Source organism: Cinclus cinclus, chromosome 15 (assembly GCF_963662255.1).
Source record: "Cinclus cinclus chromosome 15, bCinCin1.1, whole genome shotgun sequence".
Classification (NCBI taxonomy): domain Eukaryota; kingdom Metazoa; phylum Chordata; class Aves; order Passeriformes; family Cinclidae; genus Cinclus; species Cinclus cinclus.
Genome location: NC_085060.1, coordinates 15,155,730 through 15,167,489, shown reverse-complemented (window position 1 = coordinate 15,167,489; position 11,760 = coordinate 15,155,730).

Here is an 11,760-nt window from a genome sequence, read left to right as displayed (position 1 = left end):
TTTTCTGCATTGAACCCTCTCATGTGCTAGGTGTGTTTTTAAGAATAACTCCTTTCTTTTCCTAAAAATGGTTAATCAATGAAACCACATCATAATTTGCCATAACCTTATTACTAAATGAGATTTCATCCCATCCCACAATTCCTGAAGAAAAAAGCAATGTCTGTTTGGGGGCTTTGGGTTTTGTGGGGTACAGCACAAATTCTATTATTTCACATAATTTGTGCTGCTAACTCTTCTGTCTCTACATATTTATCTTCCTTCCATTCCTAACAAACTTGTTTTTTCAGCACTTCTTTGTCATAAGGATGATGAGGATTAGCTAAATGCATGTAAACATAACCATAAAAAGGGGGAAAATTACACTGCATGAGCAAACCTGATACTCTTCCCAGTTCATTAGAATTTAATGAAGAAATACTCAGTGCCCAACAGGGGAATCCTAATTCATTATGTCTTTTGAATTCTCATTAAGCATATGCATGGTGACTACTGGAAACCTGCACCCTTTCAACTCTGTTGTCCATTACCCTGACTAATAAATAGTCATTATACTTAAATACTGATGAGGAGACTCGAGGAAGTTTTATTCCTGTAATTAATTTCCCCTGGTTAACTCCTGATGATTTTCCAGTGCCTCTGGTGGTGGCTGAATCAAAATCCTTGCACAGGTGAGTCAGAGAGAAGCTGCTTTAAAAGTGGTTGGAAGATGGAGAAGAGGATGGACCACACCAAAACCTCTTCACACCCCCACAGGGCCCTGCTCTCCCCACCTCGAGGATATTTCTTTTAGGTTTTTTGCTGCTTTTTTTATAGAGAAAAGCTCCTTATCCATTTAAATCCCTGCAAGTGCCCAAGGCTGGGTTGGATGGGGCTTGGAGCACCCTGGGACAGTGGAAGGTGTCCCTGCCCATGGCAGAGGGTGGCGCTGGATGGGTTTTAAGGACCTTCCAAGCCAAACCAACCCAGGATTTTTTAAACTGTGGTGTTAACTGGTTTGGGCCCAGCACCTGAATGATGATGGATGCTGGCTGAAGTTTTCTCAGAGCTGATGCTTTGCACAGTTTTCCACGCTCCTGGGTGAAAGCTTTCAAACAAAGGCTGTGTCAGGGAACACAGAATTACTAAATCCTTCTGACTTCTTATGTAGCTTAAGGCAATGTTTAAAAAATTTAAAATGTTTAATCGCTTGGAGCTGTATTTTACTCCATAACTGGCAAAGGGTTTGTTAATTCCTCTATCCCTTCCCAGTTAATACTTTTTGTCTTTTACCTTTATTACTACAGCTAGCTGATAGCTCTGGAAGGAATCTCTGGGGTGCTGGAGCCAAGAAATGATTGGTTTTATCACAGCTGCTTTCTTCCACTGCTCCCTGCAGTTCAGCTTTGGGGGTGTGTGAGCAAAGTTCAGGGGGTTCTTGTCTGCCAGGAGCTCTGGGGAGTGCCAGTCCCCAAAAAAATCCTCATACAGCTCGTGATGTAAATGCCAGAAATGGTTCAGTGGTGGAGGAGAGGGAGAAGGGGAAGGAGAAGGAGAAGGAGAAGGAGAAGGAGAAGGAGAAGGAGAACACAGAGGAGCACTCGAGTTGCTGTTTACAGAGCTCGGGCTGCCCGTTTGCCATGGGTTGGTGCTTGGCGTTGGATCAAAGCGGCTCCTGAAAGGAACGCAGCAGGAATGACAGCCCCGGCTGCTGCAGGGGTGGGCTCCAAGCAGGCGGGGACGGATCTGGGTCCGGGCAGGAGGGGACAGGAGCGTCCCGGCTTCCTCCAGACTCCCGTGTGTTAGAGCTTCTCTGTGTTCATCCATGGGATTATAGCTGATATCGGACCCTGGAGCCCTCCCAGTGCCTGCCCAGGAGAGCTGGGCAGGAACTCCGGAGAGGAGATGGACAGACAGGACACGGGAATGGCTTCCCACTGCCAGAAGGCAGGGATAAGCTGGGATATTTGGGAAGGAATTTTGGTCTTGTCCTTTGCAAGATAACTTTAAGTCACTCAATGTTTTCACAGAGATGATAGTTTTGTCAAACAAAGGGTTCTCAGTGCATGTAAAAATCATCGGTGTCTCTGACCCCAAATCAATGGATTAATTAGGAAGTTGATCCAAAGCAGCCTGGAGTTAATAGGTGTGTTTTGAACAACCTCAGTGGTTTTCCCAAAGCTTCCCAGAAGCCCTGCAGAGATTCAGGTGAGTTCCCTGGTGGAGATGGGGCTTGTGCCCACAGGTTCCTCTTACTGTCCAGATATTCTTCATGGAAAGGGTTGTCCAGCCCTGGCACAGCTGCCCAGGGGAGTGCTGGAGTCCCCATCCCTGGAGGGATTCAAAAGCCACGTGCATGTGGCACTTGGGGACATGGTGAGTGGTGGCCCTGGCAGTGCTGGGTTAATGATTTGACTGGAGGATCTCAGAAGGCTTTCCCAACCAGAACAATTCCGTGATCCCGTTGTCCTGGGCTGAGTTTCCTTCACAGCTCCAAACGATACCCACTTTCCCAAGGCACGTGAATTCTTCTCAGGCATTTATTGGCTTATATTAGATTTTATTTTGCTTATAAAGGTGCAAGTGAACACTGTAAATCTGTATATAAAAATAAACCACATTTGTTGGTGTCTTCTAACCAATGGACTGCTCTTGTCATGCCCGAAGAGCCCAGGCTCCCTATCTCTCCCAGGCTTTAGGAATCAGTCATTATTTGTGTCACTCTGGTGACAAATCACAACTATGATGAGGTTTTATCCTTTTAAAACAAAATAACTTTTATTAATTCCTTGATTTAATAATTGAAGCCTTGACTTTTAAAGGGGGGCAGGTGTTTGTTGTGATTAATAGGACACATTTCCTGCGTATCACAGAACTTTACTAAATCTTAGTATTGGTGTGGGGGTCAGTGTCACTGTTATTATAGAAATGATAATTATATCTTTGGGAAGCTGTCAGAAAAGTATCTTTTTCTAGGAGTCAGAGCAGTGTAAACAGACTGTACAGGCAGGCACTACCCTTTCCATCAATAGGTAAACAATCTTTGTTAAGCTCATCTTGATAGTCTTATTTTGTTGCCACATTTTAATTACTCATCCTGTCTGTTTATATTCCGCTGCGTTTTGCTGAAGATACAAGCTTTAAAAATCATTGGTATTTAGGAAAATCCAAAGCTGGGGTGATGCATGCTCAGGTGCTAATTTATTTACATCAATTAATTTCAGGCCCCTGATGTAAACCAATTAGTATTCAACACTTAATGGAGTCATTATCTGTCAGATTAGCTTTTAGAAATGCTTGTCACTGCTACAGGACCAGGCAGCAGAACTTTGCTAATAAAACTAGCAGAATTAATGGAGTGAACAGCATAGATAATGACTTAATGTGGAACATACAGTATAGAAAAGAGACTGAACAACTGTCTTCGAGAAATTAAGATATCATTGAGCCGGCTACTTTATTCCAAAACTGAGCTCAGATGGGCTCTTTGGAAACATCAAAGGTGTCTGGCTAAGCCTTTGCAAAGTTTATTTCATAATAAACAACTTCCATCCTTTGTGCCCTCACATGCTCCAGCCCAGCTTGGTGTGGCACACAAAGAGAGGATTCCTGTTGTGCCTCCCTGCTGTTACTCCAGGCTGCTCCTTCCCAAGGACTGGGAATTACTGGGAGCATCCAGGTTACGGAGCTGCGCCTGTGGGTGTCACCTGCAACTGCCCCAGGTGAGACCTCCTCTGGGGAGGCACTGATCACCTGCAGGGCTGTGGGGCACTGCAAAATGACTTCTGTCTGGACAGCAATATTGCCCATTGTTTTGTTCTTCTTTGGTTAAATTTCCCAATGTTTGTGTGTGTTTTGTAATTTTCCGTGTGCACTTTGAGGTCAGTCTGGTCATTCTGGTGCCTCGGAGACAGATGACACCTGTCCTAAAGTCATCCCTGCATGGAGGGAAATCACAGAGCCTAATTCCTATTTAAGCTTTGAAGAAAAAATGCAATTGCATCCTAAAAAATCATAATGGTTTATTTGTACAGCAATTCCTGTAATTTGTGCTTCACTGAGAACCGTGGCAGGGACCTGCAGATGAGTCTGGTAACAGTGATCTCACTGCAGGGACAGTCCTGCACCTTCACTCTCTCTGGTGTCCTGATTCAGGGATTAGGGGCTGGTCTGGGGGCTATGGGGTCATCAATAAGTTCATAAGGGCATGAGGAATTCCTTTACATAATTATGTCTGTGACTGCATTTGAAGAAAAGTCACTAAAAGTGTCTAAGTCACAGCGATGCTGTTCATGCTCAGGTGCTCTTCTCCTTGTCACAGCACCAAAACTTGAACTTTGCCACAAAATAAGAGAGAATGAAGCTATTATAAAGGTGTGTTATTAACTGTTCTTAGAACAAACTCTGGTGTCCTGCCAGCTCTGTGCTGCTCACCTGAGCTCTTGTTCTTGCTGGGTAACCAGAGCAGTTCTTAACAGTTTTAAGTTATGCACCTTTTAGGAAACACTGTGGGAGAGTTGTCTTCAACCTCAGGGATACTTTCAGGCATTTTTAAACTCTTTCTTCTTTAAATAACTGCCTTAACACCCTGTATATCTTCCCTATCCTTATAGAGATGATGTACATTGATGGCCATTTATGCCTAGTTTACAATTACATTGGTTTTCACATTGATTGTGGTTGTTCTCCTTGATAGTTTTTCACCTTTCCAGAGGGACTCAATTTATGGCACAAAATCAACATTTACATTTGATTTTCAGCATGGCAAGTGGCTGCTGAGAGTGACTGAGTGGGAAATGGGTGCCTGTGCACCTCCCTCCAGGAAAAACATCTCGTTTCAGCTTCACTGCCTGAGAAGCTTCTCACCTTCCCCAGCCCCTACGGCTTCTTTCCAGGAGCATTCCAAAGGAGGAGGGACACCAAACGTGACTCTCAGGGTGTAGAGGAGGTGATGTGGTACTGCCCTAACTTCCAGTATCAGAAAAAGCCTTTGATGGGAGCTAGACATGAAGTGTCCTGTCCCTATCATATCCATCCCTCATGGAACCACAAATATCTGCTGTCCCAACACCCCCGTGACAGAGGTTTTAGAAATATCAGTGACAGAGTATTTGCAGATTTGTTTTTCAGTAATTGCACAGAAAATCCTCGGCTGTGGGATTTTCTCCTCCAGCTGTTTGTCTGTGGGATCCCTGGAGTGGGAGAACTTTGGACCATGAGGAAGAAGATGTTTGGAAGCAGCCTCAGGAAGGTACAAGTGGTGACAGAGGGACGTGCTCTGTGTCTGGGTAAGCTGGGCATCACTTTGGAGGGGTGGAGGGCCCACAGCCAGACCATTTCTGTCATCTCTGTGAGCAAGAGAAGCTGATTTCATGAACTTCTGGCTCAGCTGAATTTCATGTTAATATCTGTAAAGAAATTTCAACCTGGATTAACCTCCACTACGCTTGGATTTCATTGTGAACATTTTTTACAGCTGTTCAGAGTTTTCTGCTGTTGCAAAGCAAAATTAATTTGGGGAACAATAATTCCTGGCTTCAAAGCCTATATCCATATGGCTATCAAGGCAGTTTGTAATTCCATAATTGAAATCATAGATGACTGCTGCAGCACCCTCAAAGGGGCTGGGTTTTTTTGAATGTTTTTTTGCTTTCCTACCACTCATCCTTTCTCATCAGCCCAAATATTTGCTGGTCTTACCTCAAAACTGGTGATGTGAGCCCGCTGTGTCCTTTGTAGGGCACAATATGAGGTGTCACGATTCAGATGCTGCTTTGTGGTCCTACCTACTGGAGATGCCCCTTTGAAAGGAGAGGAAATTGCTGTTGGATAACATCACTCCCTCCATCACAGCTGGTGCTGGCTGGTGCAGATACGTGTTTACATTTTGCTTGGAAAATGTAAACACTAATTAAGCATTAATGTTAATGGGGCCTGGGCCCCTGGCTCTGCTGCTGGCACTGCCCTGGCTGCTGTCCATCTCACCCCACTCACTATCTGTGCTTCCTGGCAGAAAATAAGGATAATTATTTATTCCTTTCCAAAGAGGGAGGGAAGGGACACCAGGGAGAGTCATGTAAGGACAAAATATTGTGTTACTGGAAATAAAACCAAATCCTATCAGCCTGAGAGAAAGGCAGGAGTGGTTGTTATCCCAGGTTGCACTGTGGATGTGATCACTCGATATCCTCTATATTTCCTGTTCTCACTTTGCTGCATCCCAACCCAGGCAGTTTACTGGGAAAAGCCTCTCCAGTTGGCCATAACACAGGGCTGGGATGGATCAGCAGTAAGTGCAGGGGATGTGAAGCAGCATCCAGTCCTGCCATGGTCCAGAAAATCTACCTTTCAGTTTTAATTCTCTGTAAAAAAGACTTCCCCGTTCCTGCTCCCTCTTTATGCACCACTGTGGGATGAACTCGTCTCCGAGGAGCCTCCACCAGTGCCTGGTCCTGCCGTGGCTGTGGCCATGGCTGTGGCTGTTCCAGGTCTTTGATGGCAGATTTTCCATTTTCCCTTTGCTCGGCCCCGGCGAGAGCGCTTCTAATTAGGGAGGGTAATTCCTCCCAAACGGGTCCTCTCCCTTTGTGAGCCCGTGGGTTTGCCAAGAGAATAAAAGCGCCCTGATTGTTCCCTCCTTTCAGCCCTTCCCCTGATGAGGAGTGTTGCTACACCTAATAAATTAAAGGACACAAAGTTAATGAATTTTTCATTTGAACTCACAGCTAGGTATGGATTAGCAAGGCTGACGTTGCTGAAGAGCTCAGAATTAGGAAGGGTCCTACAGGGACATTTTCCTCTTTGCTAAAATCTTTTCATTCACCTTTTCAAGCATTATCTTGCTGGGCAGAAAGAGCTCTTTTCACGCCATATAGCCCGTGGGGTCTGCTTTTTTTTCCACATAAATGTGATCATTCATTTTGTTTGTCTAATGGATAAAAATAAAGGGCAGTGTGAGTGACATTCAGACAGCTTTTCTCCTCAAAGAGAAGGGATTCATGTGATCCTGAGCAGCACTCTGGAGCACACTGAGCATTCAGAGTCCCAGTTCCTTTAAATTCCAGTTGTCACCAGCGGAAGGTTGGTTTTCCTCCCACTTGAGAGGGGCTGGGAGCTGCTGACAGCTTGGCCTTGTAAATAAAACTACAATTTACTTAAAAACTAATTGTAAGTTAATGTCAAAGGACGTGAACGATGCAGAAGTATTTTCTGAATATGAATTTCAGAAGCTGCTTTTAGTGTGCAAAATGATTTCTGCTTCCTGGAGCCAAACCTGCACAGGCTCCATTCAGAGAGAAACATTAATTTGTTATCCCTGTACTCCCTGCCCAAATTAAACCTTTCCCTAAGAACTTCAGTTTGCCTTCACTTGCCTTTTGACACTCTGAGAGTCTCATCATTAAGAGTGAACCAGGTTTTTGGTTAAAACCAGAAGCTGTTTGAGTGCACAAGAGCCTGGGGAGGGTGGTGGGTCACATCCCCTCATGGAGTCCTTACTCTGGACCAACCTGAAACCTCAATCCCAGTGAGCTCTGGCTTTCCCACCCCCCAAATATGTGGCTGAATAAACTTAGAGATAATTTCTAACTAGAGCAGAACCAAGTTCTGTTGGGATCTCTTTGACAGGACGGCGAGGAGGGACAGAAATTACTGCAAAAATTAAAAGAAAAAAAGGGGAAAACCCCCCAGTAAATCCCACCAGACTCTTGCAGAAGCCCTGGTGTTGGGCATGTAGATCTGTGGGGAAAGGGGGAAGTCGGAGCTGCTGGGCAGAGGGATGGACAGGATGAGGATGCTCCCTGCAGCCCCTGCCTCTGGGAACTCTTCCCAGCAACCTGTTTCTGCCTCTGGGCTTTCACCACCCTTCACTAGGCAATGGGCGTTTCCCATTGGAAGAGTGTTTGCCCAAATCCTCTTTTTTTGGGATCCCACTGTCTCAGTTTCACTGTTCATACCGGAAATGACATTTTTCTTCAATTTCTGCCCTAAACCTTTAAGTTTTATTGCTGACCGCTTTTGTAATAACTGTATGTTGCACCTATAAATGCACTTCAGCAGCAGATTATTTTATGCAATAAAGGTGCAAAGGCCTTGGGGAAGAACCTATTGCCCATTTCCAGCAGAAACACCCCATACAGGAGAGATTTCCCCACTACATAAATAATTTGGGATCAAAGATCCAGCCACTGGGTTAGGCAAGGCTGAGCGTAAATCTGGCTTTAACTGAGATTCATGTTTCTATTCAAAAGTAATTGCAAAGAACAAATCCTGATTGTCTTAATAATGGATATTTATGTCCCTCAAGCAGCAGAACAGATACATCATTTTATACACAGCTCTGAAAAAAGGATTAGAAATGCCTGTATCCCTTTTTCCCTTGCTGCTCCTACCCCTGTTCCCTTGTCTTGGATCTCCTAGAGCCCATACAAGTTACCTAGAATTCCCTTTCCCAACCTAGAAACTACTGTCACCTTCCAACTCAGGTAAGAAAGAGCTGGAAAATGATCACAAGTAGGGAAAATTTCATTTCTGGTCTTGGTGACAAGTTTCAAAACCCCCAGCACGAGTGGTGATGAACAATTCCCGTGCTTGTGGACCTGCCTGTGTTTGCACCATCTGCCAGTGGGAGTATTTGGAAAACTTTTGGGGGTGGAGGAAGGTTGTTCTGGAGGGAAATATTCCTCTAAGGATTAATTTTGTGCAAATCTTGCTGTCAAACACTCTAGAAGCTGATGCCCTTGCTAGTGGTGTTCTAATCGAAGTCTCTCCTGCTCTAATGGCAAAGGAGAAGGTTCCCCAACAATTGCCAAGGGGGCACCTTAATCAAAATTATTAGTGAAAACTAATTATAAATTATGTCTCAGGGATTCAGGTTTTTTGCTTATACGTTTACCATTTTCTACTGACTTCTTTTTTTTCCTGCTAATATGAAAAGAAAGTTCTTTCAATCTGTTGATGGCATCGGCACAGAGTGGGAGCAATATTCCAATGATGGCTTCTCCAGTTAAAATATTTCCAAATGCTGCTCTTCCCTCTTTTTCAAGGATGACTAGTCTTGCTGAGCATCTCTGTGGATTGTTTTCTGATTTATTTTTTTTTAAAGTGAATGTAACTTCTTGGATCAGAGAGAATTTCAGTGTACACATTTGCTTTGTGGCACTTCCTAATCCGTCCAGGCTGATTTGCAACTCAAACACTAAAAAAGATTTATTTCTAAAAGTCCTTTTAATTGGAATCAAAAGATATTCTGAGAAAATATTCAGAGACAGCCAACACTTCTGCACCATAAGTGTGCTGTGTTTCTTCCTATTTCCTCCATTCATTATTACACTTGCAAACAATTCGTCGTTGATAATTAATATTAATTCCATCTGCCTAATTGACAGAATTACCAGGGGGTGATGAGATCAGCTTCCTAGTATTAACTAATTTTTACCAATTTGTAGTGCTCAGCTTGCTGCTCTGCTGATTTCCCAGTCGCTCCATCTCCTGCACCTCCAGGAAGACACAGGGGGAATCACAGAGGTTTGGAATCCGCAGCTCGATGCCTTCTTTGGGAGAACACCTGATTATCCAGCCATGGGATCCTCCTGCTGCTGCTGGAACACCAGAGATTTCCACAATATATTGCTTGGCTACATCCCATGATGTTCATTGCTGTTAAAAAAAACCCAGTTTTTGTCTAATCAGGAGCATTCCTGCTCATCTCAACAGCACTGCTGTGCACCCTTCATCACCGTCATCCGCAGTGGTGTTTGCTGAGGGGATACATGGCATTAATATTTTCATGTTCAAACACAGCAAAAATTACATGGGCAGCCTGAGTTTTTCTGTGCAATAGCTCAGACACCCTTCCCCAAAAATTTTACAAAAAAAAAAAAATTCTGTTCTAGAACACAGACCAAATATTTAGCACATCGAATGGAGAAAAAAAAAAATCCTGCTTGAGGAATTTTGGGGTTTTTTTTCAATTAATTGAATTTGTAGAGGCTCTTTTTCTGTAGTACAAGAATAGTGACTCCTAAAAGGACCTTTAGTGATGATTTTACTGCACAGCTGGTTCTGGAGCAAAGAGCTGCGTTAGCACCACAGATGTTCAGGAACTGCAGCACTCAGTAACAGCCCCAAAAATTTGCTGTCTGAACCCAGCACTGCCATTACACACCAAATCACCCCCAAGCTTCAGCCCACACCCCAATTAATGCTTTTTCTCTTTTTTAATGTTCTCTCTCATTTTTACCTCCCCTAGGCTTTTCCAAAGTACACCCAGCAGGGCACAGGTGAGGCTGAAACCCTCCCATCTCCTGGTGACCATTTGTGGCTCCCCTGTTCCCATCCCTCTCATTCCCCTTTCCTCCTCTCTTGTTTTGCAGAACAGGAGGAACTTCCCTTGCCCAGGAGGACAAAGGGAACCCATCACTGCAGGGCTGAGATGTCACCCAAGGAGCTGCCCCAGGGACATCTGGCCCCATTTGGGAATTTCAGTGTATTTCAACACAGGAGGTAAATGATGCACAAAGCCCAAGAAACAGCACTGAATTCCTGTGACTAGGTTTAAAAGGCTGTGAAACCTGGTGGAACTTTCTTTTTAAATTTTCTTTTCTTTCCTTCTAGAAGTTTTTGGTTTCCATAAAGCACTTGGGATACAAAGTTTAGGATAACTGATTTAACCATGCACCTTTTCTCACCTGTGAGCCCAGTTCTTCCTGTCCTCTTCTATGTCCAAGTATATCAGTCCTTGCTGGGTACCACATATTAATAAATATTTAATCATGTATTTCTATTTATATTATACTAATCCTGCCTTGGTGCCTACCCTACATTCTTAATTCTTTGCAACTGATAACATTTTACGTACGTATATTTATTTTTTAATACTCTATTACAAAACAAATTTTAAAAGGGTGTTAGTGATATAGCAGAAAATAAATATCAATGACATCGTTATATTTGATGTTTTTGCTTTACTTTTCATACACTTGCAATAACTGCCATTTTAATGACCTGTTATTTTCATTACCAATGATCAGATCAGATGTGATTTAAAAAAAAAAACTGTGTCATTATCCAGAGTAATTTGTTTGGGGTAATAGTAGGAAATAATACACTTAATGAGTTTGCATATTTTACTTTCACAGCTCTTTTTAAACAGGAGTTACCTCAAGCTCAGTCTTTGAGTAGCTCTCAGTAGCCCAGGGCTGCTGCTGGTTTGGGAGGTTTTGTCTCCAGACTGAATTTCTTCATCCTTTAGAGTTGACAGAAAGTTCCTTTGCCTGCTAGGAAAATTCAGTGTAAATCCAGCGATTTGTGGTGACAACAAGAGGTTTTACAGGGGTGGGATGAGACCTTTGTGGCTGTCTGGATGTTCATAAATTGTTCCTGTTCATGGGCACTCATTGATGTACCACGGGCACCTTAGGACACACAGTGAAATTAAGATATTTAGAAATTTAATTAAGATATCAGAACAGATAAGCAAAAATAAGTACAGTATTTGATTGGGTACAGCCCAGTGTGAGATGTGAGAGCCAAGCAAGGAGCTGGCAGTGGCTGAGCAGCCCCTGGAACAGGAGTGGTGTCCCAGCAGCACAGCTCTGTGCTGGCAGCCTCCAAAATGGGCATTTTCTGCATTTCAGCTTAAAACCTCTGAGGACTGATGATGGGCACGTCTAATCTCTGTTTGGGCTTCCCAATTTCTGCAGCTGGTCAGTGCTGGGGATGGAAGGTCTTGGTGCCTCTGGTTGGATGATCTGTTGTGGCGTCATTCAGGGCATGTTTCAG